The sequence below is a fragment of the Panulirus ornatus genome, chromosome 69 (assembly GCF_036320965.1).
Source record: "Panulirus ornatus isolate Po-2019 chromosome 69, ASM3632096v1, whole genome shotgun sequence".
In the NCBI taxonomy this organism is placed as follows: domain Eukaryota; kingdom Metazoa; phylum Arthropoda; class Malacostraca; order Decapoda; family Palinuridae; genus Panulirus; species Panulirus ornatus.
In genome coordinates this window covers 9,406,496-9,423,602 of record NC_092292.1, presented here as the reverse complement: position 1 = coordinate 9,423,602, position 17,107 = coordinate 9,406,496, and the positions used below count along the sequence as shown (strand labels likewise).

Sequence of the window (17,107 nt, the reverse complement as noted above, 5' to 3'; positions counted from 1 at the left end):
GTGTATGTACATGTGTATGGGGGGGTGGGTTGGGCCATTTCTTTCGTCTGTTTCCTTGCGCTACCTCGCAGACGCGGGAGACAGCGACAAGGTATAAAAAAAAAAAAAAAAAAAAAAAAGTTTGTTGAGTATTTCCGGGAAATTATATGGGAGGGTATTGATTGAGAGGGTAAAGGCATGTACAGAGCATCAGATTGGGGAAGAGTAATGAGGTTTCAGAAGTGGTAGAGTATGTGTGGATCAGATGTTTGCTTTGAAGAATGTATGTGAGAAATACTTAGAATAACAAATGGAATAGAGTGAATTGGATCAATGTGGTATACCGGGGTCGATGTGCTGTCAGTGGATTGAATCAGGGCATGTGAAGCGTCTGGGGTAAACCATGGAAAGTTCTGTGGGGCCTGGATGTGGAAAGGGAGCTGTGGTTTCGGGCATTATTGCATGACAGCTGGAGACTGAGTGTGAGTGAATGGGGCCTTTGTTGTCTTTTCCTGGCGCTGCCTCGCGCACATGAGGGAGGGGGGGGGATGTTATTCCGTGTGTGGCGGGGTGGCGATGGGGGTGAGTAGGGCAGACTGTGTGAATTGTGTGCATGTGTGTATATGTGTGTGTCTGTGTGTGTATATATGTGTGTACGTTGGGATGTGTGGGTATGTATGTTTGCGTGTGTGGACGTGTGTGTGTGTGTGCATGTGTGTGGGGGTGGGTTGGGCCATTTCTTTTGTCTGTTTCCTTGCGCTACCTCGCAGGTGCGGGAGACAAAGCAAAATAATAATAATAACAAATGGATTTGTATGCAACATTTATGGACCTTGAGAAGGCATATGATAGAGTTGATAGAGATGCTTTGTGGAAGGTATTAAGAGTATATGGTGTGGGAGGTAAGTTGCTAGAAGCAGTGAACAGTTTTTATCGAGGATGTAAGGCATGTGTACGAGTAAGAAGAGAGGAAAATGATTGGTTCCCAGTGAATGTTGGTTTGCGGCAGGGGTGCGTGATGTCTCCATGGTTGTTTAATTTGTTTATGGATGGGGTTGTTAGGGAGGTGAATGCAAGAGTTTTGGAGAAAGGAGCAAGTATGCAGTCTGTTGTGGGCATACTTGGTGGGCTTGGGAAGTGAGTCAGTTGTTGTTTGCTGATGATACAACGCTGGTGCCTGATTCGGGTGCGAAACTGCAGAAGTTGGTGACTGAGTTTGGTAAAGTGTGTGAAAGAAGAAAGCTAAGAGTAAATGTGAATAAGAGCAAGGTTATTATGTTCATTAGGGTTGAGGGACAAGTTAATTATTAGGTAAGTTTGAATGGGGAATACTGGAGGAAGTGAAGTGTTTTAGATATCTGGGAGTGGATTTAGCAGTGCATGGAACCATGGAAGTGGAAGTGAGTCACAGAGTGGGGCAGGGGGCAAAGGTTCTGGGAACATTGAAGAATGTATGGAAGGTGAGAATGGTATTTTGGAGAGCAAAAATGGGTATGTTTGAAGGAATAGTGGTTCGAACAATGTTATATGGTTTCAAGGCATTGGATATAGATAGGGTTGTGTGGAGGAGGGTGGATATGATGGAAATGAGATGTTTGAGGACAATATGTGGTGTGAGTTGGTTTAACCGAGTAAGTAATGAAAGGGTAAGAGAGATGTGTGGTAATAAAAAGAGTATGGTTGAGAGAGCAGAATAGGGTGTATTGAAATGGTTTGGTCACATGGAGAGAATAAGTGAGGAAAGAATGAAAAAGAGGGTATATGTGTCAGAGGTGGAGGGAACAAGGAGAAGTGGGAACCAGATTGAAGGTGGAAGGATGGAGTGAAAAAGATATTGAGTGATCGGGGCATGGACATACTGGAGGGTGAAAGGCATGCAAGGAATAGAGTGAATTGGACCAATGTGGTATACCAGGGTTGATGTGCTGTCAATGGATTGAAACAGGGCATGCGAAGCATCTAGGGTAATCCAAGGAAAGTTTTGTGGGGCCTGAATGTGGAAAGGGAGCTTTGGTTTTGATGCATTACACATGACAGCTAGAGACTGAGTGTGAAAGAATGTGATCTTTGTTGTCTTTTCCTTGTGCTACCTTGCACACACGCGGGGGGGATGAGGGTACCTTTACAGGTGTGGTGGGGTGGTGACGGGAATGGATGAGGGCAGCATGTATGAATATGTATATGTGTACATATGTATATGTCTGTGTATGTATATGTATGTATGCATTGAAATGTATAGGTATGTATATGTGCATGTGTGGGCGTTTATGTATATACATGTGTAAATGGGTGTGTTGGGCCATTCTTTCGTATGTTTCCTTGCGCTACCTTGCTAACGCTGGAGACAGCGACAAAGTATAATAAATGAATAAAATGAATAGATAGAAGGCCACATTTGTTCACACTCAGTCTCTAGCTGTCATGTGTAATGCACCGAAACCACAGCTCCCTTTCCACATCCTTGTTTTCATCTGTAATTGCTTTGTGGTTTCTGGCCACAATATCTGGCAGAACCTTCTTGTCCTTTCGATATGATGTAAATAAGTTCCTGTAGTAAACCTTGGTGCTGTCACATTGAGGTTGTCTGTTTGCCATGAGATATTGCTCACCATGGTATCAAATGCAATATTTGTGTATTCACTGTTAATCAATATTTGTTCTTGGTGTATAAGTTGCCAGGTTGAGCACACCTTGATAGCTCTCCTTGCGTATGCATGAATGACGCTTCCCTTGCAATTTTGAGTGAATTCACTTTTTCTCTTCATACATTTACCTTGGTATGTGGGCTTTCTGTAAACGTTGATGATGAAAGATCCTGTCGTGGTACTTTCCATTACATTTAAGAAAGGAATCTTACCATTTTCGTTCAGCTCTGCTGTAAATCTTAAGCCTAAAGTTTCTTGGAGTTGGTAATGAAGGTTTTTCTGTGAGTTTAAGCTATTGATGCAGATAAAAATGTCATCTATATATCTGCAGTAAATCTCAGGTGTCATACTCTCTGCTCACGGTGCTGTAGTTTCAGCATGTGACATAAATGCCTGTGCAAAGAGAACTCCCAGAGGGGACCCCATGGCTATTCCATCCACTTACTAATAAAGCTTGCCTTGCGAACGTCTGAAACGTGGCATGTAACAGTTCTCTCGATATATTTCTGGGCATCTGCAAGGGAGGTAAGACATGGTGTTGGCACATTTGTGAAGAGATACTTCACATCCAGAGAAGTTGTGACGCCCTGTGGTTCTTTATTCGTAGGGATGTTAATAAACTTTTCTGTCGATTGTATGGACTAAGTTGTTGGGATGTATGGTAAGATCAATTTGTTTTGCTTCTTGGCTAACCTGTAGGTAGGTGAAGGGATTTGGGAGATGATGGGCCTTAGAGGATTTCCCATCTTGTGCATTTTGACATATCCGTAGAAATATCCTGGTTCAAAGTCTTCCTTTAGAAGATCAATTTTGATGCCATTGAAGGAACAGTTACAGGCTGAGAGTACCAAAAGCAGGCATCGCCCTTCGAACAGACTACTCACACCACATCTGCAGGAAGTGGCGAAACAATTTCATAATGATTACCTAGAGAAGTATGAGACCATACTGTAAGACCCAACAAAATTTCCGCAGATTTCGAGAAACCCCACAGATAGACTCAAAAAAGTGCCTTAACTCTTTAATTTCGGTTGTGAGTGCAGTGAACGATGACATCAAATACGATTTTCTAAAGGGCTATCATTAATATGTTTGGTGATATAGAAGGAAAGATTGAGGAGAGAATAGTACGGGGTAAAAGAGTCATTGGGTCTCTTGATTGAATGATAAAGGGCAGAGGTCTAAGTATGGAAGTGAAGTAAGGGTTAAGGGACAGCATAGTCCTCTCAACCCTGACCTGTGCAGCTGAAACGGACATGGATTGAGTCAGAGGTCAAGAATCCAGGCTGTGAAAATGAGCTATTTGAGAGAAGTATGTGGAATGACTTGATGGAATGAAGAAAGAAATGAAGGGGTGTATGAGAGATTTGGTATAACTGGGAATGAATTGTGGTTTTGGCATGAGGAAAGAATGCAATATAGGGAATTTACAAAGAGAGTGTATGGTAGAACGATTAAAGGGGCTGGTGTGAGATAAAAACCACTTGTGATGTGGGGAAATTTGTGGAAGAGTACTGGAGGGAGAGAAATGGTGGAAGAATGTATGGAATGGTTTATGCGAGGGAGCCATGTAAGGACAGGGTAAGTGGAGATTAGAATACAAATAATGTATAATGATGTATGATTGTATTTATAGGTATTCATACTGCTCATTTTTTTTCTCCAGAGTGTGCCACTTGGCTGGTCAGCTGGTACGTGCTATTCAATCACGACAGCCTGATCTTGGAATCAGCAACATAGATGTTTTATGTGTACAGATAGCAGGTCTATGCCATGATCTGGGTCATGGCCCATTTAGTCATCTTTGGGAGACTTTTGTTAATCAGGCTCGACCAGGGAAGAATTGGAAGGTAATGTTATGCTCATTTTGTAGTGCTGTGCCAATCCTTGAATGTTGGAGGTTAGTTCCATTGAAAATTTGGGAGGCATACAGCATACAAAAGTAATTTGGTCTTTATCAAGTCATTTTCTGAAAGACATATAATAATTCATAAGGTGATTTTTATTATATTCTTGTTATGATAAGACTGTTAAGATGAAAATGTTTTGCAATGTAGGTGTGCTCTTTTCCCAGTTATTGTATTTGTTTTATTGTAGGCACATATATGGGGTACACGTTAATATTACCCAGTACCATGTGGAGGAGGGTGATGTGTTGGAAATGAGATTTTGGGGACAATATGTGGTTTTAGGTGGTTTGATAGAGTAAGTAATTAAAGGGTAAGAGAGATGTGGTAATAAAAAGAGTGTGGTTGAGAGAGCAAAAGACGTGGTACTGAAATGGTTTGGTCACATGGAGAGAATGAGTGAGGAAAGATTGACAAAAAGGTTATATGTGTCAGAGGTGGAGGGGATGAGAAGTGGAAGGCCAAATTGGAGGTGGAAGGATGCAGTGAAAAAGATTTTGAGCGATTGGGGCCTGAACGTACAGGAGGGTGAAAGGCGTACAAGGAATAAAGTGAATTGGAACGATGTGGTATACTGGGGTGAATGTGCTGTCAGTGGATTGAACCAGGGCATGTGAAGCGTCTGGGGTAAACCATGGAAAGTTTTGTGGAGTCTGGATGTAGAAAGGGAGCTGTGGTTTCGGTGCATTATACATGAAAGCTGGACACTGAGTGTGAATGAATGTGGCCTTTTTTGTCTTTTCCTACCTCTAACTCATGGGGGAGGGGGGGGGGGGGGAGAATGCTATTTTATGTGTGGTAGGGTGGTGACAGGAATAGATGAAGGCAGCAAGTATAAATATGTACATGTGTATGTATGTATATGTTGAAATGTATAGGTATGTACATGTGCATGTGTAGGCGTTTATGTATGTACATGTGTATGTAGGTTGGTTGGGCCATTCTTTCGTCTGTTTCCTTACGCTACCTCGCTAGTGCGGGAGACAGCGACAAAGTGTAATAGAAAAAAATATATAAGGGGAGTGGGGGAGAAATGGGATGTATTTAGGGAAGCAGTGATGCAAAGATGCTTGTGGAATGAGAAGTGTGGGAGGTGGGCAGATTAGAAAAGGTAGTGAGTGGTGGGATGAAGAAGTGAGATTATTAGTGAAAGAGAAGAGAGAGGCATCTGGACAATTTTTGCAGGGAAATAGTGCAAATGACTGGGAGATGTATTAAAGAAAGAGGCAGGAGTTCAAGAGAAAGGTGCAAGAGGTGAAGAAGAGGGCAAATGAGAGTTGAGGTGAGAGAGTATCATTAAATTTTAGGGAGAATGAAAACATGATTTGGAAGGAGGTAAATAAAGTGTGTAAGACAAGAGAACAAATGGGAGCATCAGTGAAGGGGGCTAATGGGTAGGTAATAACAAGTAGTGGTGATGTGAGAAGGAGATGGAGTGAGTATTTTGAAGGTTTGTTGAGTGTGTTAGATGATAAAGTGGCAGGTATAGGCTGTTTTGGTTGAGGTGGTGCAGGAAGTGAGAGGGCTAGGGAGAATGATTTGGTAAACAGAGAAGAGTTAGTAATAGCTTTGTGAAAAATGAAAGCCGGCAAGGCAGAGGGTTTGGATGGTATTGCAGTGGAATTTATTAGAAAAGGGGGTGGCTGTGTTGTTGACCGGTTGGTAAGGATATTCAATGTATGTATGACTAATGGTAAGGTGCCTGAGGATTGGCGAAATGCATGCATAGTGCCATTGTACAAATGCAAAGGGGATAAAAGTGGATGCTCAAATTACAGAGGTAAAGTTTGTTGAGTATTCCTGGGAAATTATATGGGAGGATATTGAATGAGAGGGTGAAAGCATGTACAGAGCATCAGATTGGGGATGAGCAGTGTGGTTTCAGAAGTGGTAGAGGATGTGTGGATCAGGTGTTTGCTTTGAAGAATATAAGTGAGAAATACTTAGAAAAGCAAATGGATTTGTATGTAGCATTTATGGATCTGGAGAAGGCATATGATAGAGTTGATAGAGATGCTCTGTGGAAAGTATTAAGAATATATGGTGTGGGAGGCAAGTTGCTAGAAGCAGTGAAAAGTTTTTATCGAGGATGTAAGGCATGTGTACAAGTAGGAAGAGAGGAAAGAGATTGGTTCTCAGTGAATGTCGGTCCCACGGGGGTGTGTCATGTGTCCATGGTTGTTTAATTTGTTTATGGATGGGATTGTTAGGGAATTGAATGCAAGAGTTTTGGAGTCTGTTGGGGATGAGGGAGCTTGGGAAGTGAGTCAGTTGTTGTTTGCCGATTCATGTGTCCATGGTTGTTTAATTTGTTTATGGATGGGGTTGTTAGGGAATTGAATGCAAGAGTTTTGGAGAGAGGGCCAAGTGTGCAGTCTGTTGGGGATGAGAGAGCTTGGGAAGCGAGTCAGTTGTTCGCTGATGATACAGCGCTGGTGGCTGATTCGGGTGAGAATCTGCAGAAGCTGGTGACTGAGTTTGGTAAAGTGTGTGAAAGAAGAAAGGTGAGAGTAAATGTGAATAAGAGCAAGGTTATTAGGTACAGTATGGTAGAGGGACAAGTCAATTGGGGGGTAAGTTTGAGTGGATAAAAACCAGAGGAAGTGAAGTGCTTTAGATATCTGGGAGTGGATTTGGCAGCAGATGGAACCATGGAAGCGTAAGTTAGTCACAGGGTGGGAGAGGGGGCGGTTCTGGAAGCATTGAAAAATGTGTGGAAGGCGAGAACATTATCTTGGAAAGCAAAAATGGGTATGTTTGAAGGAATAGTGGTTCCAATAATGTTAAATGGCTGTGAGGCGTGGGCAATAGATAGAGTTATGCGGAGGAGGGTGGATGTGTTGGAAATGAGATGTTTGAGGATGTGTGGTGTGATTTGGTTTGATTAAGTAATGAAAGGGTAAGAGAGATGTGTGGTAATAAAACGAGTGTGGTTGAGAGAGCAGAAGAGGGTGTTTTGAAATGGTTTGGTCACATGGAGAGAATGAGTGAGGAAAGATTGACAAAGAGGATATATGTGTCAGAGGTGGAGGGAGCGAGGAGAAGTGGGAGACCAAATTGGAGGTGGAAGGGTGGAGTGAAAAAGATCTTGAGTGATTGGGGCCAGAACTTTCAGGAGGGTGAAAGGCATGCAAGGAATAGAGTAAATTGGAACGATGTGGTATCCTGGGGTGGACGTGCTGTCAGTGGATTGAAACAGGGCATGTGAAGCGTCTGGAAAGTTTTATGGGGCCTGGATGTGGAAAGGGAGCTGTGGTTTTGGAGCATTACACATGACAGTTAGAGACTGAGTGTGAATGAATGTGGCCTTTTTTGTCTTTTCCTAGCGCAACCTTGCACACAGGCAAGGGGAGGGGGTGCCATTTCATGTGTGGTGGGTGGCAACAGGAAAGGATGAAGGCATCATGTATGAATATGTGCGTGTGTATATATGTATATGTCTGTGTATGTATATATATATATATATATATATATATATATATATATATATATATATATATATATATATATATATATATATATATGGGGTGTCTAAATGTGTGTGGATGTAACCAAGATGTGAAAAAAGGAGAGATAGGTAGTATGTGTGAGGAAAGGAACCTGGATGTTTTGGCTCTGAGTGAAACGAAGCTCAAGGGTAAAGGGGAAGAGTGGCTTTGGGAATGTCTTGGGAGTAAAGTCAGGGGTTAGTGAGAGGACAAGAGCAAGGGAAGGAGTAGCACTATTCCTGAAACAGGAGTTGTGGGAGTATGTGATAGAATGTAAGAAAGTAAATTCTCGATTAATATGGGTAAAACTGAAAGTTAATGGAGAGAGATGGGTGATTATTGGCGCATATGCACCTGGGCATGAGAAGAAAGATCATGAGAGGCAAGTGTTTTGGGAGCAGCTGAATGAGTGTGTTAGTGGTTTTGATGCACGAGACCGGGTTATAGTGATGGGTGATTTGAATGCAAAGATGCGTAATGTGGCAGTTGAGGGAATAATTGGTATACATGGGGTGTTCAGTGTTGTAAATGGAAATGGTGAAGAGCTTGTAGATTTATGTGCTGAAAAAGGACTGGTGATTGGGAATACCTGGTTTAAAAAGCGAGATATACATAAGTATACGTATGTAAGTAGGAGAGATGGCCAGAGAGCGTTATTGGATTACTTGTTAATTGACAGGCGTGTGAAAGAGAGACTTTTGGATGTTAATGTGCTGAGAGGTGCAACTGGAGGGATGTCTGATCATTATCTTGTAGAGGCTAAGGTGAAGATTTGTATGGGTTTTCAGAAAAGAAGAGTGAATGTTGGGGTGAAGAGGGTGGTGAGAGTAAGTGAGCTTGGGAAGGAGACTTGTGTGAGGAAGTACCAGGAGAGACTGAGTACAGAATGGAAAAAGGTGAGAACAATGGAAGTAAGGGGAGTGGGGGAGGTATGGGATGTATTTAGGGAATCAGTGATGGATTGCGCAAAAGATGCTTGTGGCATGAGAAGAGTGGGAGGTGGGTTGATTAGAAAGGGTAGTGAGTGGTGTGATGAAGAAGTAAGATTATTAATGAAAGAGAAGAGAGAGGCATTTTGACGATTTTTGCAAGGAAAAAATGCAGTTGAGTGGGAGATGTATAAAAGAAAGAGACAGGAGGTCAAGAGAAAGGTGCAAGAGGTGAAAAAGAGGGCAAATGAGAGTTGGGGTGAGAGAGTATCATTAAATTTTAGGGAGAATAAAAAAGATGTTCTGGAAGGAGGTAAATAAAGTGCGTAAGACAAGGGAGCAAATGGGAACTTCAGTGAAGGGCGCAAATGGGGAGGTGATAACAAGTAGTGGTGATGTGAGAAGGAGATGGAATGAGTGAGTATTTTGAAGGTTTGTTGAATGTGTTTGATGATAGAGTGGCAGCAGGTTTGGATGGTACTGCAGTGGAATTTATTAAAAAAGGGGGTGACTGTATTGTTGACTGTTTGGTAAGGTTATTTAATGTATGTATGACTCATGGTGAGGTGCCTGAGGATTGGCGGAATGCGTGCATAGTGCCATTGTACAAAGGCAAAGGGGATAAGAGTGAGTGCTCAAATTACAGAGGTATAAGTTTGTTGAGTATTCCTGGTAAATTATATGGGAGGGTATTGATTGAGAGGGTGAAGGCATGTACAGAGCATCAGATTGGGGAAAAGCAGTGTGGTTTCAGAAGTGGTAGAGGATGTGTGGATCAGGTGTTTGCTTTAAAGAATGTATGTGAGAAATACTTAGAAAAGCAAATGGATTTGTATGTAGCATTTATGGATCTGGAGAAGGCATATGATAGAGTTGATAGAGATGCTCTGTGGGAGGTATTAAGAATATATGGTGTGGGAGGCAAGTTGTTAGAAACAGTGAAAAGTTTTTATCGAGGATGTAAGGCATGTGTACGTGTAGGAAGAGAGGAAAGTGATTGGTTCTCAGTGAATGTAGGTTTGCGGCAGGGGTGTGTGATGTCTCTATGGTTGGTTAATATGTTTATGGATGGGGTTGTTAGGGAGGTGAATGCAAGAGTTTTGGAAAGAGGGGCAAGTATGAAGTCTGTTGGGGATGAGAGAGCTTGGGAAGTGAGTCAGTTGTTGTTCGCTGATGATACAGCGCTGGTGGCTGATTCATGTGAGAAACTGCTGAAGCTGGTGACTGAGTTTGGTAAAGTGTGTGAAAGAAGAAAGTTAAGAGTAAATGTGAATAAGAGCAAGGTTATTAGGTACAGTAGGGTTGAGGGTCAAGTCAATTGGGAGGTGAGTTTGAATGGAGAAAAACTGGAGGAAGTAAAGTGTTTTAGATATCTGGGAGTGAATCTGGCAGTGGATGGAACCATGGAAGCAGAAGTGGATCATAGGGTGGGGGAGGGGGTGAAAATTCTGGGAGCCTTGAAGAATGTGTGGAAGTCGAGGACATTATCTCGGAAAGCAAAAATGGATATGTTTGAAGGAATAGTGGTTCCAACAATGTTGTATGGTTGCGAGGCGTGGGCTATGGATAGAGTTGTGCGCAGGAGGATGGATGTGCTGGAAATGAGATGTTTGAGGACAATGTGTGGTGTGAGGTGGTTTGATCGAGTAAGTAACGTAAGGGTAAGAGAGATGTGTGGAAATAAAAAGAGCGTGGTTGAGAGAGCAGAAGAGGGTGTTTTGAAATGGTTTGGGCACATGGAGAGAATGAGTGAGGAAAGATTGACCAAGAGGATATGTGTGTCGGAGGTGGAGGGAACGAGGAGAAGTGGGAGACCAAATTGGAGGTGGAAAGATGGAGTGAAAAAGATTTTGTGTGATCGGGGCCTGAACAAGCAGGAGGGTGAAAGGAGGGCAAGGAATAGAGTGAATTGGATCGATGTGGTATACCGGGGTTGACGTGCTGTCAGTGGATTGAATCAAGGCATGTGAAGCGTCTGGGGTAAACCATGGAAAGCTGTGTAGGTATGTATATTTGCGTGTGTGGACGTATGTATATACATGTGTATGGGGGTGGGTTGGGCCATTTCTTTCGTCTGTCTCCTTGCGCTACCTCGCAAATGCGGGAGACAGAGACAAAAAATATATATATATATATATATATATATATATATATATATATATATATATATATATATATATATATATATATATATATGAAAGTCTTCTATACAGGAGCAAATGCATGTGTAAGAATGGATGGAGATTTGAGCAAAAGTTTTGGTATACATGTAGGTGTCAGCCAAGGCTGTGTGATGTCACCATGGCTTTTTATTATCATTATATATTAATTTTTTAATTATAATTTGTTGCTGTCTCCAACGTTATCGAGGTAGCACAAGAAAACAGACGAAAGAATAGCCCAACCCACCGACATACACATGTATATACATGAACACCCACACACACACACACACACACACACACACACACACATACATACCTTTATATTTCAACGTATATATATATATATATATATATATATATATATATATATATATATATATATTTTTTTTTTTTTTTTTTTTTTTTTTTTTTTATACTTTGTCGCTGTCTCCCGCGTTTGCGAGGTAGCGCGAGGAAACAGACGAAAGAAATGGCCCAACCCCCCATACACACGTACATACACACGTCCACACACGCAAATATACATACCTACACAGCTTTCCATGGTTTACCCCAGACGCTTCACATGCCTTGATTCAATCCACTGACAGCACGTCAACCCCTGTATACCACATCGCTCCAATTCACTCTATTCCTTGCCCTCCTTTCACCCTCCTGCATGTTCAGGCCCCGATCACACAAAATCTTTTTCACTCCATCTTTCCACCTCCAATTTGGTCTCCCTCTTCTCCTCGTTCCCTCCACCTCCGACACATATATCCTCTTGGTCAATCTTTCCTCACTCATTCTCTCCATGTGCCCAAACCATTTCAAAACACCCTCTTCTGCTCTCTCAACCACGCTCTTTTTATTTCCACACATCTCTCTTACCCTTACGTTACTTACTCGATCAAACCACCTCACACCACACATTGTCCTCAAACATCTCATTTCCAGCACATCCATCCTCCTGCGCACAACTCTATCCATAGCCCACGCCTCGCAACCATACAACATTGTTGGAACCACTATTCCTTCAAACATACCCATTTTTGCTTTCCGAGATAATGTTCTCGACTTCCACACATTTTTCAAGGCTCTCAAAATTTTCGCCCCCTCCCCCACCCTATGATCCACTTCCGCTTCCATGGTTCCATCCGCTGACAGATCCACTCCCAGATATCTAAAACACTTCACTTCCTCCAGTTTTTCACCATTCAAACTCACCTCCCAATTGACTTGACCCTCAACCCTACTGTACCTAATAACCTTGCTCTTATTCACATTTACTCTTAACTTTCTTCTTCCACACACTTTACCAAACTCCGTCACCAGCTTCTGCAGTTTCTCACATGAATCCGCTACCAGCGCTGTATCATCAGCGAACAACAACTGACTCACTTCCCAAGCTCTCTCATCCCCAACAGACTTCATACTTGCCCCTCTTTCCAAGACTCTTGCATTTACCTCCCTAACAACCCCATCCATAAACAAATTAAACAACCATGGAGACATCACACACCCCTGCCGCAAACCTACATTCACTGAGAACCAATCACTTTCCTCTCTTCCTACACGTACACATGCCTTACATCCTCGATAAAAACTTTTCACTGCTTCTAACAACTTGCCTCCCACACCATATATTCTTAATACCTTCCACAGAGCATCTTTATCAACTCTATCATATGCCTTCTCCAGATCCATAAATGCTACATACAAATCCATTTGCTTTTCTAAGTATTTCTCACATACATTCTTCAAAGCAAACACCTGATCCACACATCCTCTACCACTTCTGAAACCACACTGCTCTTCCCCAATCTGATGCTCTGTACATGCCTTCACCCTCTCAATCAATACCCTCCCATATAATTTACCAGGAATACTCAACAAACTTATACCTCTGTAGATTTATGTGCTGAAAAAGGACTGATGATTGGGAATACCTGGTTTAAAAAGCGAGATATACATAAGTATACTTATGTAAGTAGGAGAGATGGCCAGAGAGCGTTATTGGATTACGTGTTAATTGACAGGCGTGCGAAAGAGAGACTTTTGGATGTCAATGTGCTGAGAGGTGCAATTGGAGGGATGTCTGATCATTATCTTGTGGAGGCTAAGGTGAAGATTAGTATGGGTTTTCAGAAAAGAAGAGTGAATGTTGGGGTGAAGAAGGTGGTGAGAGTAAGTGAGCTTGGGAAGGAGACCTGTGTGAAGAAGTATCAGGAGAGACTGTGTACAGAATGGAAAAAGGTGAGAACAATGGAAGTAAGGGGAGTGGGGGAGGAATGGGATGTATTTAGGGAATCAGTGATGGATTGCGCAAAAGATGCTTGTGGCATGAGAAGAGTGGGAGGTGGGCTGTTTAGAAAGGGTAGTGAGTGGTGGGATGAAGAAGTAAGAGTATTAGTGAAAGAGAAGAGAGAGGCATTTGGACGATTTTTGCAGGGAAAAAATGCAATTGAGTGGGAGAAGTATAAAAGAAAGAGACAGGAGGTCAAGAGAAAGGTGCAAGAGGTGAAAAAAAGGGCAAATGAGAGTTGGGGTGAGAGACTATCAGTAAATTTTAGGGAGAATAAAAAGATGTTCTGGAAGGAGGTAAATAGGGTGCGTAAGACAAGGGAGCAAATGGGAACTTCAGTGAAGGGCGTAAATGGGGAGGTGATAACCAGTAGTGGTGATGTGAGAAGGAGATGGAATGAGTATTTTGAAGGTTTGTTGAATGTGTCTGATGACAGAGTGGCAGATATAGGGTGTTTGGGTCGAGGTGGTGTGCAAAGTGAGAGGGTTAGGGAAAATGATTTGGTAAACAGAGAAGAGGTAGTAAAAGCTTTGCGGAAGATGAAAGCCGGCAAGGCAGCAGGTTTGGAAGGTATTGCAGTGGAATTTATTAAAAAAGGGGGTGACTGTATTGTTGACTGGTTGGTAAGGTTATTTAATGTATGTATGACTCATGGTGAGGTGCCTGAGGATTGGCGGAATGCGTGCATAGTGCCATTGTACAAAGGCAAAAGGGGATAAGATATATATATATATATATATATATATATATATATATATATATATATATATACGTTGAAATATAAAGGTATGTATGTGTGTGTGTGTGTGTGTGTGTGTGTGGGTGTTTATGTATATACATGTGTATGTCGGTGGGTTGGGCTATTCTTTCGTCTGTTTTCTTGTGCTACCTCGATAACGTTGGAGACAGCAACAAATTATAATTAAAAAAGTAATATATAATGATAATAAAAAGCCATGGTGACATCACACAGCCTTGGCTGACACCTACATATATACCAAAACTTTTGCTCAAATCTCCATCCATTCTTACACATGCATTTGCTCTTGTATAGAAGACTTTCATATCGTCCCAAAGTTGTTCCACTTCCCTATATATCAGTAACACATCCCAAGAAGCATTCACTTGACTTTGTCATATGCTTTCTCTAGTTCCATAAGAGCTGCATACAGTTACTTATCTATCGCCAGGTACTTTTTCATGGTCATCTTTACCGCAAAAATCTAATCCACACATCTACCTTTCCTACAACCCCTTTGCTCTTCATTCATTCTGTATTCAGTCACTTCCACCACTCTATCAATTATCATTCTTACATATACTTTTCCTGTTATACTTAATAGTCTTATACCCTCATAATTGCTACATATGTCCTTAGCACCTTTTCCTTTGAATAAAGGAGCAATAATAGCTTTCACCCAGTTATCAGGCACAACCTTCTGTTTCCATGCTAAGTTGCACATCAGATGCATCCATTCTATTATAATTCAGCATTTCAGCTGTGATCCCATCCACTCCAGGTGCCTTTCCTACCTTCAGCCACATCATTGCCCTTCTTACCTCAGGTTTTGCCATAGGCCCTTTGCACTTGTATTCTCTTCCTTCCCTCTTCCATATCCATGCATATTAAGAACTGGTGCCTCCCCTTCTCACACATTCATCAGTTCTTCAAAATACTCTTTCCATCTTCTTTTTACTTCCTTCTTTTGATTCAGCAACACCCCTTCCTTATGTCTCATATTAACATTTTCACTCTTACATCCACCTCTTTCCTTTTTCACCTCCTTTGGGAATAGTTTCTTATCCCAAAATTTTTCACTTAACTTTCTTCCATAATCTTCATCTACTCTTTCTTTGCTTTCCTCTTTCAGCTTCTTAACATTCTGCTTATATAATTCTATTCTTCCCTCCTCCTTTGCTGAACTTTCACTGTTACAGTCCTACCGAGCAATCAACTATATGCCTCTTTCTTTTACTCCAGAGCATTTCTAATTTCTTCTGTCCACCATGCATTGCTCTTGTATCCATGCATGACCTTGTATCCAAGTAATTCTACATCCTTTCTTTAAACATTTTAAACACCTCATTCATACATGACTGCATCCCTACATTCACTACGCTTCCACCCAGGCTTTCAGTTACCTTCCTTTCATACTTCTTGCTTCAGTTTTTCTGATTCATCTTCTTGCTTGCTGACACTTTTATCTCTCCATTCTTCCTTACACCATACCTTCATTTCTCCCCGATCCTCTTCCTTACAAGAACCACGAAATGGTCAGTCTTCAAAGAATCCTCTTACAACTCTTGCATTTAGCACGGCCTTTCTCAATCTTTTATGCACCGCCACATAGTCAATCAAAGCCTTTTTCTCTTCTCTTCTACCGTTCCTCATCTATGAATATCTGTGGGTCATCTTGTGCTGAAAAAAGGTGTTTGCAGTAATAAATCCCTTTCAGCACAAATATCCACAAGATAACTTCCATTCTCATTCTCATTTCATCATATCACATCACATCGTTTCTCTCGTTCTTTTAAAAGTGTGTACAGTCATTCAAATTCTCCAGAAAAGCTTCATTTCATTCTTACCTCGTACAGTCTTCATATTCACAAACGCATATTCATATTTCCATGCATACTTCACAATCCCAATCTTTCCTTTCACCCACACTATTCTTGATCCATTCCATCCATGATCTCTAACACATCCCACACTCTCAGTGACAGCAGAACTGCACATCATTCTTTCCCTCTTTCAATAATTTTCACTCATCCTCATCAGTATCACTCCTCCTTCCACACCCTCCCATAACTTATATTCATCATTTCCATTTTCATTCAACATACCCTGCCCAAAATATGGGTTTTTTCCAATCCCTAGCACATCCAAGCTACAACCTTTAACCTTCTTACAAGCTCCCTCCTTTTACTCTCACCAGTCATTCCATTTACATTCAGTGCCATCACCCTCAATTGTGTATCTCTTTTACTTCTTGGTATAACTGCTACAATTCATTGCCACTTCTTAGCCTTTTGTGTCACCCTTGACATGTCACAGGCAGAGGGCTATTCCAGTGCAGTGTTTCCAAAAGCAGCAAGACACCAATATTGTCCAAAAACTAAAATGTAACAGCACACCTCAGGTGCGTGTCTAAATTTAAAAGAATTGTGCGTGTCTAAATTTAAAAGAATTGCCCGGATGGAGTTGGGCAATACTGCACATCCCCTACCTGTATGAGTTCCTGAGATGTAATGACTAGCTTCCGAGATAGCTTTGTAGTTCTCAGCCTCTCATTGTAGCTCAGATACCATCTTAGTTGCTCTTCTATGTACCCTTTTGATGAGACCTTAGTGGTTCTTTAGGTATGATGATCAGAATTGTAAGGCATAATCCAGTTTTGGTCTGATATATTTTGTGAATAATTTTCAAACATGTCCTTGTCCATATATTTCAATGTGATTCTTATATTTACCAGCAGACAATTCACCTCTTTCACAGTTCTCTTAATGAGTTGCTCTGGTGTCAAGTTAAGCACAATATCTACCCCAAGATCTCTTTCATATGCAGTTCCTGCAATTTATTTCTTGCTAGGTAATAATCTTACCAGACTTCTTTTGATTTTTCCCATCTTCATCATCTTGTATGGACTTGAATTTAATTTTATCATCCACATATCTTTTCAATTCTGAAATTTGTCCAAGGTCTTGTGGAG

At 41.5% G+C, this 17,107-nt stretch overlaps 1 protein-coding gene across 2 annotated transcripts in view; it reads left to right on the top strand.

Moving 5' to 3' along the window:
• Positions 1-17,107, top strand: part of LOC139747652 (deoxynucleoside triphosphate triphosphohydrolase SAMHD1-like) — a 204,699-nt gene that overhangs the window by 23,865 nt on the left and 163,727 nt on the right. The window contains exon 4 of one of the 2 annotated variants that reach the window (XM_071660219.1): positions 4,291-4,703. The exons of the other annotated variant lie outside the window; for it this stretch is intronic. The gene's annotated coding sequence lies outside the window, so the exon portion shown is untranslated. The remainder of the gene's footprint in view (positions 1-4,290; positions 4,704-17,107) is intronic. 2 annotated transcript variants of the gene reach the window in all.